The sequence below is a fragment of the Manduca sexta genome, chromosome 22, assembly GCF_014839805.1.
Source record: "Manduca sexta isolate Smith_Timp_Sample1 chromosome 22, JHU_Msex_v1.0, whole genome shotgun sequence".
NCBI lineage: Eukaryota > Metazoa > Arthropoda > Insecta > Lepidoptera > Sphingidae > Manduca > Manduca sexta.
Window position 1 is genome coordinate 11,421,814 of NC_051136.1, and position 17,996 is coordinate 11,439,809.

At 32.4% G+C, this 17,996-nt stretch overlaps 1 long non-coding RNA gene across 1 annotated transcript; it reads right to left on the minus strand.

Moving 5' to 3' along the window:
• Positions 1-13,175: 13,175 nt before the first annotated feature.
• Positions 13,176-14,346, minus strand: LOC115442153. Its single transcript, XR_003938519.2, has 2 exons — positions 14,069-14,346; positions 13,176-13,324 (listed from the first exon to the last, which is right to left on the minus strand). It is a non-coding gene; the product is annotated as an uncharacterized LOC115442153 (long non-coding RNA).
• Between the last annotated feature and the right edge of the window lie 3,650 nt (positions 14,347-17,996).

Sequence of the window (17,996 nt, forward strand, 5' to 3'; positions counted from 1 at the left end):
TGTATGATACTTATAAAAGTATATATACGCTTGGATTATGTTCTGATTTCAATCTCATAAAAAATATAAATTACTAATTAATATGGTACTTACATAATTTATTTTGTTGTAATGTTTAGTAATGAGTTTTTATTAATAACCATTAGTGTACCGAAAATATGTTTATATTTAGATAAGCTAATAATAAAATCAAGGATGTAATTGATCAAAAATATTGATAAATTTATTATTACACGAAAGCATATTACGATCGTAGTTGGACACGTTTAAAATGAAATCATTCTCTTAGTTATTCAAGACACGTATGTTCATAAAACTTCGTCCAATACAAAATAACCGAAAGATTATCTACTATTACACTATGATAAATGATAACTACGTAAAATTGCTATTGAAATGAAAAATGTATATTTCATTTAAGAGACATAATATGACATTTCTTAGATTACTATGAACAAAATAATGTTCTTTTATTTAGGGGGATGTCTTGTAGATTTTATAGTCCTTTGGAGTTTTAGCACGAAAACATAAATCTATCGTGAATGTCAATTAATAAGTATAAAACAAGTACTTATTTTCAAAGTTGGAGTTTTTTGAAATTATGTTTAATTTTTGGATATCTTAGTTTTAATAATGAATATTCAAAATAACTTGGAATTGTTATGAAGGTTATCAAATTACAACTAGCTAAATATATTTTACAGTGTACCTTTATATTAAAAATAAATAATGGAATCGGTTGAGGATTTTGAGGTTCCACACAACATTATCTTACAAACAACCTCTATATAAGTATAAGTACGTTGGTCTATAATTTTAGCTCTTAAGAAACATGGAAGTAAAAGTATAACATACTTAGTGCTTCTTTCACAACTTCTTGGAAAATGCGCATAAATGTATAAGCTGACCAAATATAAAAGTGACACTCTAAAGATATATACCTATAGATAGGTATGTGAGATCATTAAAAATCGCAATCCCTAAGGTCGGTAGGTCGAGTATGGGAGATGGGAAATGTATGGACACTTAAAACTGAATTATAACATACGAGACATCTTAATCACTTTTCGATAAAGCAAATTTCAATCTTAAGCATTGACATCAAGGTAGGTATTCCAACACATATTTCCTGTTACAAAATTCAACGTATTCTGTAATGTGAAATGGAAAGTTAAATAACATATTTGCTACAATTTGTTTAAAACTGAACTAGAGAAGTTTTATTTGCGGTTTACTAAAACGCTGTTCAAGACAATGAATACTTCTGAACTATATAAATAGTTATTTCCAAACCATTGCATTACTTGGAGGTTCTAAACAATTCAATTTCATAGTTTTATTAAAGGATAGGATATAATTCTCGAAGTGTTTCTCAATGGAATCGGGAAAATGATTTTAACTTGTCATTATGCCGATTAAAAAATATAAATATTATAGTGCCTTGTTCTGAAATAAAGGAGCCACTAACACACATAATGTTTCTTTCAGCTATTTAATAAAACTTTTTTCGTTACTATATTACGTATGCGAAGTGATTAATTAGCTATATTTTTTTTTTATTACATGACAAATGTATTTTTTAAATCTTGATTATGGGAGCTTTGTTGTATGTTCATGAATATTAAGTAGTATTAAGGATTCATAAAATATTGAATGCGTTATCATTAATGTTACGTTATTTTTAAAATCAAGAGATTTAATATTCTTGTTATATTGTTATATTTGTTATATTGTTATATTATATTAATCCAAATAGAAACATAAATAAGAGATAAGAGTAGTACGTTACTATACTTGTTATATACGTTGTCATTAATAAAAATACAAATTCAAATATTATATGCATTTGAACCATGCTTTGTTCAAATATATCCATTTGAATCATGCTTTGCTACAACTAGCTACATCTACTACGAACGCTACGACATTTCGTCTACGAAATGACTGCTAAGGCTACGACTGTAAAAAAGCAGCGCCATCTGTTTTAAGTTCACGTAGAACGAACTACGATAGCTTTTCTTATATAATCGCGACTGTAGCGCTTTTCATGATTTGTAGTTAGGGAATAGAGGGCGACACACCTTTTCAAAGTAAAAATTTAAATTATTTTTTTTAAAGGGTAACTATTCACGCAAAATCCGTAAATAATGAAGATATAATGCTCGAGCTTTTGATGATGTTTCTGAAAACTTCTGCTAGATGGCGCTTTTATGTAAGATGATGTTTTTGTATCTAAAGGTATATAAGTAGACTCAGAATGAGGCGTTATATTTTGTGAATGTTATAAATCTTAAAACCACAACGAAGATAGATAGATCTACCTCAAAATTTTTATATAGTTTTTTGCTAGTTATGTTTTGATAATTCAACTGCATTGATTTAATATCAAGCGCTATATTTAAGTATATTTATAAGTAGACTAGTGAATGGATAATGCGGTAGCGCGCTTTATAAATTCTTTTAAAATTAACTTCTTTGTATTCATTTCTAAGGACTTGGGTATTATGAGATTTTTTATAAATTTTAGAATGAAGAATATAGCGAAAAACCTAGCAGTACTTAGAATTTGTTATTCTGGGTACCGTACAGTGTTCTCGTTTACATCTGCAGGCGTGAAATTTGCTAATCACGTGACCTGCCTGTTTTGTCAATTAATTTACAAGTACAATACCCCTATTCTGCTTGAAGTGGCTTCAATTTATATACAGGTATACCACGTGGAATTTGGTTAACGCCCCATTCATTTATAAAATTCATTCATTGATAAAAGAAAACACAACTTAAACCTTAAAAGAATTATCTAAAGACTACCTTGGAGTATATTTCAAGCTGATTATGGCCAATATATTAGGGTCTTATCTCCATAATGGAAAAGGTGGATCACGGTTTAGATTTTAGATTGACCTTTTTTCAACGTGAAAGGTTATTTCAAGTTTAGCTATTTGGGGCATGTAAAGTTATAACATACATTTAACAAAGTGCCAGTGATTTTTTGAAGGTCACGTTTCCTAATACGGTGGTAATTAATTAACTTTGATTACAATATTTTATGCCTAAACTTCCAAATGAAATAAGTTTTTCAATTTATTACATGTTAAAAATAGACGATAAGTATTTATAATGGAGGTTACGATACAGAAAGTATATTTTTAAAAGTGATGTGTATAGAACTGATTCTTTAATAATTATTTTTTAATTTGACAATTTAATTAATAAAATAATATCTATAGAGAATCTATTAACATTTCAATGACGTTCGTCAAAAACGTATAAAAAATAAGTTTCGATTACTGAAATTGTTTATTTATTTTTTATACCCCGTCGGGTAATAAATTATTATAATTTACAGTTGATGGCTTATATCTAATAATTAAATAATATTTTTTCATTAATAACTAGCTTTTGCTCGCGGTTTCACCTGTGGGAAGGAGTTTTCCGGGATAAAAGTTCGCTATATATTTTCCCGGAATAGAAAGCTTATAACTTTTCCAGGGTACACAGTAACTTTCCTACAACTATCATACAAAATTTTATAGAAATCCGTTCAGTAGATTATTGGAAAATCAATAACATACAGACAGACAGAAATGGGGACTTTGTTTTGTAATAGAATATTATAAGTAAATATGTATTAGATTGTATAAGTATAATAGTATTATAGGTATATCACAGTCTTATAGCTCATTCCCACACTCACTATCTTTGGATTTTTAAATATTTGCTATTTTCATACAAACCTTCTCCTGACAATAAAGAACACATAAAACAAAATATCCAGTTCGTTGCAGTCGTTTGGAAGTTATGCGCGTACAAACATTTTGATTCATTTTTATTTTATTTAGATGGAGAGTAAAACATATAAGATACACGCTAACAAATAAAACAGTAACTACATTCGAATATAAAATACGTCAAACTGTCACTCACGTGATAATGCCTCTCACACTAGGATTTCGTTTCACACAACGTATTCAGCTTAAAGCCTCCGTGAAAAAAATATATATTCTCAATGTCTTATATTTTCACACCAGGCCCATAAATTGTCTTTGACCTTTCCAAGCCCTCACGAGAGTAGTTCTACATAATTATACTTGTAACAAAGTAACAAACCAATTTTTTTCCTGGTAGGTATTATTTAGGAAAGATAATTCAAGAGAGAGAGAGAGTCGTGCAAGCTAGTAATCATAATTATATATAAAAATTACATAACATAACACACATAACATCATGCATTTTATCCCCGAAGGGGTATGCAACTAGGGCACCCACTTTTCGCCAAGTATGTTCCGTCCCATGATGTGATAGGGGGCGAGCCTATCGCCATATCGGGCACAACTTCCAGACTCCGGGCTGATACTGAGCAGAAAAACCCAAATATCACTTCGCCCGACCCGGGATTCGAACCCAGGACCTCAGAGCGCTATTGTACCGGACACGCAATACAACTACGTCACCGAGGCAGTCTATAAAAGGCAGGCATATAAAAATTAATTACTTACAATAATGTTATCAAAATTAATGGATAGTTTAAGGCGTCAAGCTACACATTATGCATATACATGGCTATAACTATATATCGAAGCCAAAGTTTGAGCCAACTCCTATTCATAAATGCGTTAATCTACTCGCTGGGTTTTAAATAATACAACGCGAGAACCAAGAACATTTTGAAATTCAGAACGTCGTGAGCTATTTAAATTAGTATGTATGACATCATACAACATGCAAATTCGTTGAAGTAGTTACTACTTTCGACAGCTTGAAGGTGAGAAAGCTTTATTTATTTAAGAGCTGAATATACAGTCGAATCCGTTTATAATGACATCGAAAGGAATTGACAAACACGTTATAATAAGCGGACGTCATACAAAGCGTTTTGAGAAAAAAAAATATGTAAATAGTATGCATGTATTTAAGTACTTTAATAGAGAAACATAGTAACTTATAAAATAAAAATTGCACGTAATAAGTACATACCTATGTATGTATGTATGTACATAAAAGTAGTATTTTTTAATGTAAGTAATCTGTAATTTTTGTCTGCTTTTGTTTTTTTATTTTATTGTAAAAACAGTCTCTAATACTATTGTGTATAGAAGACATCGCTATGTCAATTACTCCCTGAGATTAAAAACAAAAACGAGGCACGTGCCGAACGTCGTCGGGAATCAACGAACATTACCGAAGGCGTAAAGAATCATGTCGGTCATTATAACCGGACATAATTTATTAAAAGGGGTCACAATAAGCGACATGTCACTGTAAGGGAAGTCATTATATTCGACTTTTTTATAAAGAATCTTATATGAAAACCAAACTTCGTAGTGTAATTACGTCATAATAAGAGGTTGGTCAATATAGGCAGAGTCATAATAAACGGATTATACTGTATCTGTTTTGATTACACTCCCCGATAGGATTATGTAAAATGTATGTGTGGTCATATTATTGTGTACTAAAAATAAATAAATATAAATGTTTTGTTTTCTTGCTTATTAATAAGAAATAAGGAAGGATATTTCGAAATTCAATTAAGAGAAATGGAAGTCAGTTTCACAGAGTAACAATAATATTTCATGTTGGTAGAACCGCTGGCATAAACTAGTATCCAATAGATATCCAATTTACTATAAGTGGCTTTATTGAATATAGCAGTCGCTCCTGTAATTCAGGCAAATATCATTCGTTACGCAAAATGTCGGGGTTGTCAAGGCTTAAGGTGTACGAAAATAACTCAATGATAGACAGAAAAATAAAAATATTCGTTTAACCCCGACTATTTTGTTAGCCAGTTGAAATAAGTAAGATTTCTAGACTGATAACTTAAGATCTAAAGTTAAAATCAAGTAAAGATCTAGATAGAATTTATAGGGTCAAATGAGGCAAAATAACCAGCTGTGCCGTTTAGCGGAGCAGCGTGCAGCAAATGAGATTGGATTAAATGGTGACCACTTAAATTGCAACGTAATGGGAATGTTAGTTGCTTGCGTTGCTATAAATACTTATTTATATTTCTTGGATTTATATTTAGGTTTAAAATTGTTTATCTATTCTAAATTTGAATTTAAAATGTAGAACATTAATTGATATTTAAAATACAATGGTTAACAACGTCTGAGCATTTGCTCAGACTTACTGACTTTTATGCAAAGTATTTTTAAGTTATTAAGGAAAAGCATTTGCTTTTCCTCATAAAAGTCAGTAAGTCGAACAAATACAAAAGTCACACTCTAATATAAACAAATAAAGGTAATAATATACATTAGCTGTTCAATACGATAGTTGTCAAATAAAAATTACTTGAAACTTATAAAACAGGTCCTGACTATTCTCTTCATTTCAACCATCAGACATAAATTATCCGTAAAATTATAATCCGAACATTTTAAAGCGAAACAATTGAACTATTTATTGATTCAATTTTACTTTTTATGTTGATTTTATGATACGAATAAAATTAAGATAAAATCTGAGAATTACATGATGCTTTAAGCTTTAATGGTTTAAAAGAACTTTGTACGTATAACTCTGGATATGTTTAATCCATATGAAATAGTTTGCTATTATTTCGTACATAAGATCGTTAGATCAGTAGATCGTTAAGTATAATTTTCGGTAAGTGGAATGGCATAAGGAAATCGTAAAAATGAATATTGGAGCTTACTTCTAGCAAATACCTATATTATGTGAAGTGGCATAAGGAAATGCTCGTAAAAATGAATATCAGAGCATAGCAAATACCTACATTAGAACAAAGGAAAAGGCACTCGTGCCAAGAGCTACGTCTGAACAATGGAATAAAGAGGCGTATTTTTATATCTATTATATATTGAACGAGTTATAGAAAAAACAGTTTTTTATTTACTAGCTTTTGTTTGCGACTCCGTCTGCATGAGATTTTTTCAGGTATAAAAATCTTAGTATATTTCATTTGAGAAATAATAGTTCATGTGTTTATCTAACATTTAATTCTCTCTGATGTCATATTTGATCCAAATTCAGTTATTCATTCTTGGCTAAAATTTTTAAAATTCACGTTTACAAAATTAGAACGATTTATAAAGTAACAATATATTTATATTACAGAAACCAAGTCCGAAATATCTAAGTAACCAACTTTAATAAAAATCCCATCTTAAAAGGTTTCAAGAACATTCATTGGAAGTTAATTTTGTACGAGTTCACTCAAGAGTATTTCTTTAGACGTTTTCTTGCTTTTAATTGAATTAAAATAAAACAAATGAATATTGATTGTTTTTATACAAGTAACGATTGTTTGAATTTTTTATAAACAGACTTTTTTGTTTTATTCTCTCGTCTTATTGAATAAAAAAGCATGTTATGAAATTATAATCTAAAAATAGTTACGTCAATTCATTTTTTTATAAAACTTTCTATGAATGTGTTTGTATTTTTTATTAGGAAAATAGGCTTATTGTTATTTACATAATTATGTGTAAGAAAATTTATATGTGGAGAAGATTCATAATAGAGAATCAGAAAGAAAATAGGCACGAGATTGCCTTCACACTCTGGGGAACACAGGAAAACTAGCCTGATATTGAATTACTGTCTACTTGTTATATTTTTATTTACTATACAAGATTGCTTTTGTTGTTGAAAATTACTTTGATAAACATGTTATTACCGAATTGTAATTAAATCTATAAGGTATTTAGATTTTTTTTTTTTTTTTACGTATCAGTAAAGTGACCCCACTGTACCTGATGGTAAGTGGAGTGGGGTCCAATAGAATGTCGACTGACGAGAGATCGACAGTCGACACAATTATGCCGGCCTGTTATAACCGGATATACACCCTGATCCCGGACCGCGACATACGAGTTTAACACCTTTCTTACAGTGTTCGGTATCCGAGTGGATATAAAATATATCTTACAACCAATAAATATAATAAAACTAGATGTAGCTCCTGGCTTCGTCCGCGTGAATAGCCTTAAAATACTATAGCGATTCATAGCGTTGCCCTCGTACCTAGCGCAATCTATGTGACAATTCAGGACATGGACAACCCGTGTGCAAAATTCCATCCAAGGCCGTTCAGCTGCTATGTCTACTTCTGAGAAAATTTCTTACATTTTCACAACGTTTCATTGAAATTTTAATTAGAATTAAGACAGATAAGAAGAATAGTTATACCGGACATAATAGCTCATGAAAAAGGGTATCCAAAACTACAATTAACTTTTCATCCGGGAATGACACTAGGCTTCACAAAAAAACAAGGTCAGACAGAGCAAGTTACATACATTATGTCCGATATCCATCGGCGCCAGCAGCGGCAGTTCACGCCTCCGCGGCTTCCTCCACAGCAGCACGACAGCGGCAATCAGCAGCACCGTCCCAGCGCCCCCAATAGCACCAAGCACAGCACTCCAAGCGTTCCCATGGTCATTCCAGGGAGGACTTGCTATACGAGCCTCAGGCCGCATTTCTTTGCCGGAGGTACTAGTCTCAAGGCTTTGGTCTAGCTCGTTGTAAGCCCATATCCCGTCGGATTGGAGCCGTTCTGCCCACGACTTATCTGCTGATAACAGAATTAACTACGTATAATAGTTACATCGATCCATGTGTCGTGTTGATTAGATGTTGTTTGTTTCGCTGGAGTGTTGGGTTTTAGTTTGATTTTGGTGATTCTTTATGTTGTTTTAATGATTATACCTTCTAACGTTTAGTACTAAAGTTTACGAGGTGCTAAGTAAATTGATAATGTTGAGCATTTGAATTTAATAAAAAAAATGTATGCTATTTTGAAATGTAACTTAGTTGTATTTGTTCAAGCTTTAGAAAATTTTATGAAAAAAAAACCCTTAATATTTTACGTTGAATTCCTTTGTAAATTCACTATCGTTTTTAATTTAGTATAAAACACACAACGTGGAAGGTTGATAAAATAACTGAAAGCTTTATGTGGAGCGATGTAAAATATTCCAATACGACAACCCATTACATTATGCAGATATTAGCTTAAGCTTCCTCGCGTCACCGAGTTTATCGACATGAAAATCACAACCAGTTTTCTCCCCGTTTATACTCACAAACAACACTCGATTAAAGTTTTTAATAAGTTAAATAAACCATAAAATACACGAAAAAAGTTTTCCACACTGCACCATATGTTACACGGGGAAAATTTGAAAATAGAATGCGTGCGTAAAAACAATGACGTACTCACCCATGCCAAGTTGTTTGTTGTGATTTTTGCTGTTTAATTTTTTTGTGATTGTTGTGTCCAGACACGTGCGTAGGGCGGGCGAGCGCGCGCGACTGGGCGGCGGCAGACTTCTTATCATTAACGCGACTTGTTTACTCCGACGTTACTCCGTGATCTGTGTCGCGAACGACGCTGTTGTCCTTTGGGAAATTGGTTGTTTTTTGATAAGGCCAGGTGTGCTTTAATACTTTTGGTAACAAATTGAATTTTTTCGTGTTGTGATAAGTTGAAAAGTAATTTTCGGCGTAGTTCTAAAAAATATTTTTTGGCATCCTGAAACGTTATTAAATTTAGATCACTGACGAGAAAAAACGAAGTGTAATATTTGCATCGAATAAGTTCAATGATTACCATATCGATGTAAATTTATAATTCGAAGATGACGATGAAAATAGCCTTTATGATCTATTCCAATTTAAATAAACACCAACGGATATTTAAAAACAAATCGTATTTCCAAGACTACAGTGACATTACGTTGTTTTTATTGCGTCGCAGTAATCGCGTGCAAGCCACTCACTGTAATACCCATTACTTAATGTTAGGGAATGCGAAACGTGTCACCGTCGAAAGGCTCAAGAGATGTGATTGGCTCCGAATTACATTTGGCCTTTATTAAGCTGCTAGTTTTTATTCGCGCCGAATCGTGACGTGTGTAGAATATTAATCTATTTGTATAAAAAGAAAGGCCTGACTCATAGATTGTTAACTCTCATTAACACCTACAAGACTGGACTTCGAAAGCTCAAAGTATAGGTTATTTTTATGAAGAAGAAATCAGATATTATTTATAGTTTGTTAGTACAACAATAATATCACACAAGTCTTAAAAAGCAGTATAGCTCCAACAGTGGGACGTAAAGTATGACGTATACATACTAGGGATAACGTAGGATATTTCCAAATTCGACTCCTAATTTATAGGATAGGATAGGATAGGATAGGATAGGATAGGATAAAATTGGATTATAGCGATCATGCATACTAACTTTCGCATGAAATCTAGACGCTATCCACTTAGTGGCCCTATCTTAGGAATCTTATTCACATAAAATTTAACTTATAATCTTCTAAATATGAAAGACACAGAGTTTGCTGTATAACTTTCTCCATTATAGAGTCTTGTCGGGTATTACAGTGTAAGGACTGGTCAAGTTTCTACCTCGAGCTAGGCTAGTTCGAGTGAGGACTACTCGAACAGGTGTTATGAGCGATGCTTCGTAGTTTTATAGTTCGAAAGGCATGCAGAGATGGACTCGAGGAGGCAAAGTTGACACAATTGCATGATGTTTTTTTAACTACGTAACTATCGAATTTTATTCGTAAACCAAAATGTCAAACGTTTATAACATTATCAGTCTTACTTATAAAAATATCACAAAGCTAGCTATCTTTAGTTAAAACATAAATTTACTCGACCAGCTGTAAGTCAAAACCCACCATTTTGCCTCATAATAAGGTTTAAACTAGGAAATCGGTGATGTTTTTGAGGAATATTTAAGCAATTCTTAACGCTAAAACAAGTTTAAGTAAGACTGAGAGTGTGTATTTTTTGTGATTTATCGCTTGCTTTAATGGCGAAGGAAAATTGTGAGGATACCTGCATACCTGAGAAGTTCTCTATAAGAATTTTGACGGTGTGTGAAGTCCAGGAATCTGCACTAGGCCAGCGTGGTGGACTAAGGCGTAATCCCTCTTACTAGTAGATGAGGCCCGTGCTCAACAATGAAACAGTATATAATACAGGTCTGATATAATGTATATTTTTATAAGCTGTCATCACTTTCATATTATTCTCCGAAATATAATAAACTTCGTCTACTATAAAAACCATCTTAACAATTAATGACAAAAAACCCACAGAACCTATGGTACTAGAAGCACAATTTTTGTAAACGTCTTCCTTAAGTATATAACAAAGATATCTAAGAAAGGCTAACTTAAATTTCTTCCCGTTCGAGGGTTAAATCCGCCATGGTTAGTATTAAATGTAATGTAATGTAGTCTAGGTTGAAGAATTAAATGACCCCCATAACTAAAAGCTAAATTAATCCCTGTGCAAAAGTTTTATAAGTATTGCAGTTTGATTTGATAGCCGTTGTTACCAGAGCTGTGTTTTATCTTGTTATTACGCGATTACCCCAAGACTATAGTTTTAGTTTGCGCATTCGATATACTTAAACACAAGCATATGTTTTTTAGTAGGTGGTCTGCAATGCAGGTAAAGAAAACATACATAGAGAATGTCATAGTATCGATTAAAGTTCAAATATACTACTGGACTTAATATCTCATGTCTCAGGATGGCGAACGCAGTGGAATACCAAACAATACTTTATAATTAAAAGTATTTGATGGTGGTTCTGCTGTTTATGGGCGGTCATATCGTTTACCACCAGGCGAACGGCAAGCTCGTCTCGTCATTCAAAGCATCTAAAAAAAGATATAATTTTATTACGACGGTCTAGAGCTCAAAGTTTCAATTGCTGCATCTTTACAAGTTTCTAGGATAAATTATACCTACTTATTTACTTTTATTTAAACTTTAAAACTCATCTACTCCAATGAGGCGATCACGAGACATACAAGGTTGATAGTTGGCTTCCCTTTCTCCTAGATGTCAACAATGTCTTTCGGAATTCGGGGGCTCCTTTAGCCCCTCCTTAATAAGGGAGACGGTTTGCAGGCGGCATGGCACATCCCGAAGTCGTATGTGCCGAAGAACGTCACTGCGCGTTTTGGTCGGTATGCAGTGTTAGAGACTCGGTACAATGCTCGCTGAGAAGATGCTTTATTCCCGAGGGTAGTTAATATCCTACTACATAATGTTCCCACTCACCCATAAATAACTTCCCCCCTGCCAGTGGTGGTCGCGATAACGCGTTTTTCTTCCGTGAAAAAGGGCATTGAGCTAAAACTTGATTTAACTCCTTTTCAAATATAAATAAAATAAAAAAATAAAAAAGCCTTTTATTTCTCTGATAAACAATTATACAATTAGATAATGAGATCGTTAGAATAAAATTTATTACATTATTTATAAAAAAAATTAATTATCAAATTAAATAAAATCAGACTAAATAATTAAATAATTTACTAAATAATATTGTTAATTATTATTATTTTATTAATTTATAATTTAATATTATTTTAAAAAACGTGAACCCCTCTAGCTGAAGGTGAAGGCCTCCTCCAGAGATGCCCAGTAGTCTCTATCTGCAGTCTTTACTCTGCATAGATTTCCAGCGGTCCCTTCTATGTCGTCCGCCCATCTGCTTCTAGGTCTTCCCTTTTCAAATATACCGAATAATAATCCGAAACCGATGTAAAGATGCACTGATAACAGTATTTGCAATATACTTGTAAGATTTTTTTTTGCGCACACAAGTCATTTCATCATATAGCGCCATCTTACAGCAAATATAAATACTAAATATCTCTTTGAATGACATTTTAGTAATATTATGTACAAATAGGCCCATAAATACTTACGTACTAACATTGATGTTGGTTATCCATATAGTTTGTAATTAACTTACTGCTTTATAGTCGGTTAAAGATTTTATTTACTGTTTGCAAAATATTTCAGTTCTCATGCCCAAGAGGCAAGATAACTGAAATATTTATAACGTTTGAAAATACAACGCCATCTTCAGGAAGTATGTAGTACTAGTATAAGAAAGCTACATTAGCAGTGGTATAACAAGTATGGGGTTCGCTTAAAGTACCACTAGGTATGACTGAAATTTATATTCTTATCTGAAATTATTGGCGTCACACTAATCTACACATATATTAAAAAAATGCTTTGTTTTTTCTACTCAAGATGACCTACATGCTAATTGCTAGCTACATGTGTGTACCACATTGTACACCACTATAATATTATGTTACAAAAGTTTTAGGCGACAAAACATAGATGGCATGATTAAACAATATGTCTTATTCAACAAAATTTTATTTACATAACAAAATATCACAATCTAAACAGTAATCTTAAATATAATTTCACTTGCTCTCATGTTTGTTCTACTTTCTTGTCAAACGGATATGTTTGCTTGTACCTTGAGACTCCCAGAACAATAAATGCTGTAAAAAGAAAATATTATTTTGAAATTTATTTATAGAGAATTACATAAAATTAAAAAAATAAACTGGAACTTTTCTATACATGGGGAATATGAACATATTAGATATTGCCAGGGACCCTTTTGCTACCCCGTCTACATTTCAATCTCTTAGCTATTTTCAAGTTCACGGACAGCTCTGATCACTTACTACTAAGAAATTTCCCGCTTATTTAACTATATTAAAATTTGATAATTATAATATTAAAAGACAATTTTAATATTAAAATATTAAAATTGTCTGTATTGGCATTTTAAATATTGCAATAATTATTTGTATTCACTAAAATATTTTTTAATTAACACATGTGGTTCTAACATATAGTTAACTTGTTTAATTATTATTCAACTTAATACCTAATAAAATGTATTTATACATTTTCTTACTATTATAATTGAAAATATATCCTTAAGAACTTTGTTACAACTATTGTTAATCTTCTCGGTTACCTGACCTCTTATCCCTTACATATCCCATCTTTACTGTCATCTTGATATATAAAACATTAGCCGCTTTGTAATAGGCGATAACACTATCCACTTACATAAAGTTGCATCATAAAAATAGCACAAAATGGCATTATTTATTTAATAAGGTATGTACAATGTTATAAACTTTGATACATTGATAAATTACGTGTTAGTGACTGAATATAATACTTATATTATAGATCTTAAATTAATCGGTTATATAAAACCTCCTTACCGAAAGAAAGTGTAGATAAGGTGTACCTCCCGGCAAATGTTTTGTTTTTCCAAGCATAATTGGCGAGGTAACCTCCAATGCCTATAAGGCCGGCGGCCCCCACAATTCTGCATGCTAGGCAGTCCTTAGGCCGGGCTTTTACTTCAGTACTCATCGCAATAGCTTCAAATATCCCGACCCATACACATTAAACAGAGGATAATATAAAAATGTGTAACCTTTTAAGTAGTTTGATATTTGACAAATTAATACCAATGACACTTAACAGCTGTAATAAGTAATGACACTTAACAAAAGGGTTACCAGCGTATAATAATAATAAATGCTTGGCTTACTTTTGTTCATATGAAGTAACCTAGATGGCGTTGGATATAAAAATTATAATAGCAATTGCTTGCCTACTTGAAGCGCTTAGCTAATAGCTTCGCTAGTGTTTGCTTGCGGTTAACACCGATCATAGTATCGTTAATCTTGACTATCCATTGCATTTGCTAAAGCGATACAATTCTATGAGTGAAGTACTAGTATATAATAACATCTTATAATTAATACAAACATTTTTCACAATTGTATTAATTCAATATAGCAGCTAATCACCATCCGACAGAAGTATCTTTAAAGATATAAATTATGTCGTTATGCGGAATTCTGGCAACGTAGGTGAAGGTGTGCTACCTGTAAAACCATCGCGGCGGTTTTTCTATATTTTGTGAATGTAACTTATCCCTATTGAATCGTTGCAAAAATTCCTCAAATAAATTTCCTCTAGATAATAATAAACATTGTGCGTTTTCAATTGCTATTTTACAAAATGAACTCACTATTCTAATTGAGACCTACACTGCACCGTTTGGATCCCATAAAACAGGAAACATAAGTAAATATTCATTATACCCTCTAGTTATTTACAATTTAAACCTAACGAACATATGATATTGTTCTCCCTATTTTGTATATAACTGAACTGTGACGAGGAGAAGCTTATATAAGAAGTTTGTATATAAGAGGCATTGTTTCGTCGGCAGGTAGCACTCTACAATAAATAGCAGTCTTGTTGAAAGTAGGTCAAGGAGCGGAGGCTGCAGCGGTGAAAATGTTACTAAACATTAAGTATAGTTTCGATACTTCGGTTATTTATAAATAACACATTCCAAGGGTTATTATGTGATGAATAAAAATGCAATTTTTTTTTAACGTTTTGTTATCTTAACTAAAAAAAGTTAGTAAATGAAGATTATTAATGGAGATTTCTTTTTGTTTATTAACTTTTGAATTAAATGGGTTTGGTAGTATTCAGACGTAGATAACGAAAAGTTAAAAAAATTGAATATAGCATTTATTTCAGATACAATAGTTTATTTAGGAGCCATTGATTACGTCGTTGCCAACGCTAGGGAAAACACCGGATAGTATATAATATTAGTCAGATTTTTTTAGTTTTAACATATTGTCTTCCCATTTTGGGCTATATAATATATATCCCACATGTTTCCTCAAGTTGGCAAACGGTTAGTCAAATCAAATACAAATCCGTGGTGTTCAGATAATATTGGATTAAATGTCCAGTTAGGTTTATTTTTATACGAGTTTGGCAAAGTGATTCCATCTGATGGTAAGTAGAGTGGGGTCCAAAAGAATGTCAATTGACGAGAGATGATTACCCATCGGCAGTCGACATAATAACGCCGGCCGGATTGAACCGGATATGCAGTCTGATCCCGGAACGCGACACACGTACGTGGGCCACTATGGCGGGTTTAAACATTTTGTATACGGTGGTCGCTATCCAAATAAAATATATCTTACCAGTTACCACCATCAATGGTAGGTAGATACTTGTCACGCAAGTCCGGGTCCTGTATAAATGTAATGTTAGTAAAATTAAGTTACTGTGTTCTTGTCTACTTAGTATCCTGCAGCGTGACTTAGAGGAAGATTAGTGGTAACAAACTATTTCTGAAATTATTATCGTACCTACCTACGTATTTTATAACTGAATCTACATATATCTAAACTAGAATTTAGAATCAAGAAGACGGGTAAATTTAGGAGATTTCTAAAGACTATATCGATAAATTCATTTATTTATAAACTTCATGAGTAAGTACAATAGGATAATAGGCCATGTTAACATAATATCTCAATATTAAAATATCGCAATTTCAGTTCATAATGCGAGTAATAAAATAAAATTTTAAGCATTCGATATGAAACATATAAACTTTAATATGAACTGACAATGTTAGTTAAATGTCACATTATATTATAGTGCCACAAACTTATCTGACCCGGTAGCCGAAAGAGGAACTAACGACGTCGTTTTGAAAAGTCAATCTGCTTGCCATTCGCTGACATAACAGCGACATTCTCACCGGGCCAGATAAGTTTGTGGGACTATAGTTGTCATGTCATTACAGGTCATTGTTACAAATTGGAATATCAAACACACATATTAGCGCTGATGACGTAAAGGTTAAATCCCGCGAGCAGCTCTACGGCCACAGGAATTGCGGGGCAACGAAAATCCAGTTTTTATCACTTCATGATTCATTTTATATGGAACTGATGAATTGAACGGGGATTACCCGGAATGCTATAACGGTTTTTTGAGATTTTTTATATCGATTATTAAATTCTACAGTGCGCGGGCTTAGATGCGGCATATAATAATATTAGCCCTGTATTGTATACTATCCTACTGTTGGGCACGGGCCTCCTCTACTATTGAGAGGAATCAGGTCTTAGTCTACCACGCTGGCCTAGTGCGGATTGGTAGACTTCACACACCCTCGAAATTCGGTAAAATGCGGTACATATACTTGGTAATTAATATCCCGTATAATTTGTCAATGTGGTGTATAGGTCGCGGCCTAGGAGGTGACATTGTTGCAATCGGTGACATTTTTTTGCCTCCGCTAAATAGGCACCCGCTGGACATGCATGGTAGCACAAACTGAGTGGGCCATAGGCGTTGCCAAGTTACAAGGGTACTTACCCAAGGGTAGTCGTTCAACCTCTATTAGTGTAATTTTTATCGTCGAGTATTGTAGGTAGCTACATGACTATTGCGTATTATTATTTTTATGTTTACTTTATTTCAGGATTTCTTTTTTTTATTTATTTTAGATACGAGTAAATACCGTCATTGACACATGCTAGTATTTTTTTTAAAAAAGTCTCATATTTTTTTTATGATATTGATATGATAAATCAAACGAAGAAAGAATTAAATAATTCCTAACACTTTAACATATCATTGTAGTTTCATTGCCTACAATTTTCTAGTTGTGTACTTAGTCACGTATTGCAAAAGGAATATTTTTACCGTTTTTACTACATTTTCATTGATGCTCCGCTCCTATTGGTAATAGCGTGATGTAATAGCCCATAATTTTCCTCGATAAATGGGCTATCCATCACTAAAAGAATCATTCAATTCTAATCAGTAGTTCCTGAGATTAACGCGTTCAAACAAACAAACTATTCAGGTTTATATAGTAGTATAGAATTTAACAATACTGTATATAAAATTGGCTTTCTCTGTAATTACGTACTCGTGTACGTTAGTAACGCAAAGGACATTCTAATGTCGTCTATTCATACAAGCGTCATTGTATAGTATTATACTACAATATTGTGTTGAGATAATACTTTGTACGTAAATATATTTACCCATTATGTACCCGTTGTATGAAAGGTATTTATTATCCTCTACAGTTAGCATAACTCGTGAATATCTATTTATATATTGTTATTCACTCTTATCAATATAATAATATGTTATTCATTGTATCACTATGAAAATTGAGAGTTTTGTTTAGTTTCACTTTCAAGCAAATACGTAAAACGTGTTTCTTATTTCTCCCTAGCTTCTGCCCGCGTGATAATGTTTTTTCGGGATAAAAGTCCCGCTTTAATTTTTTTCGGG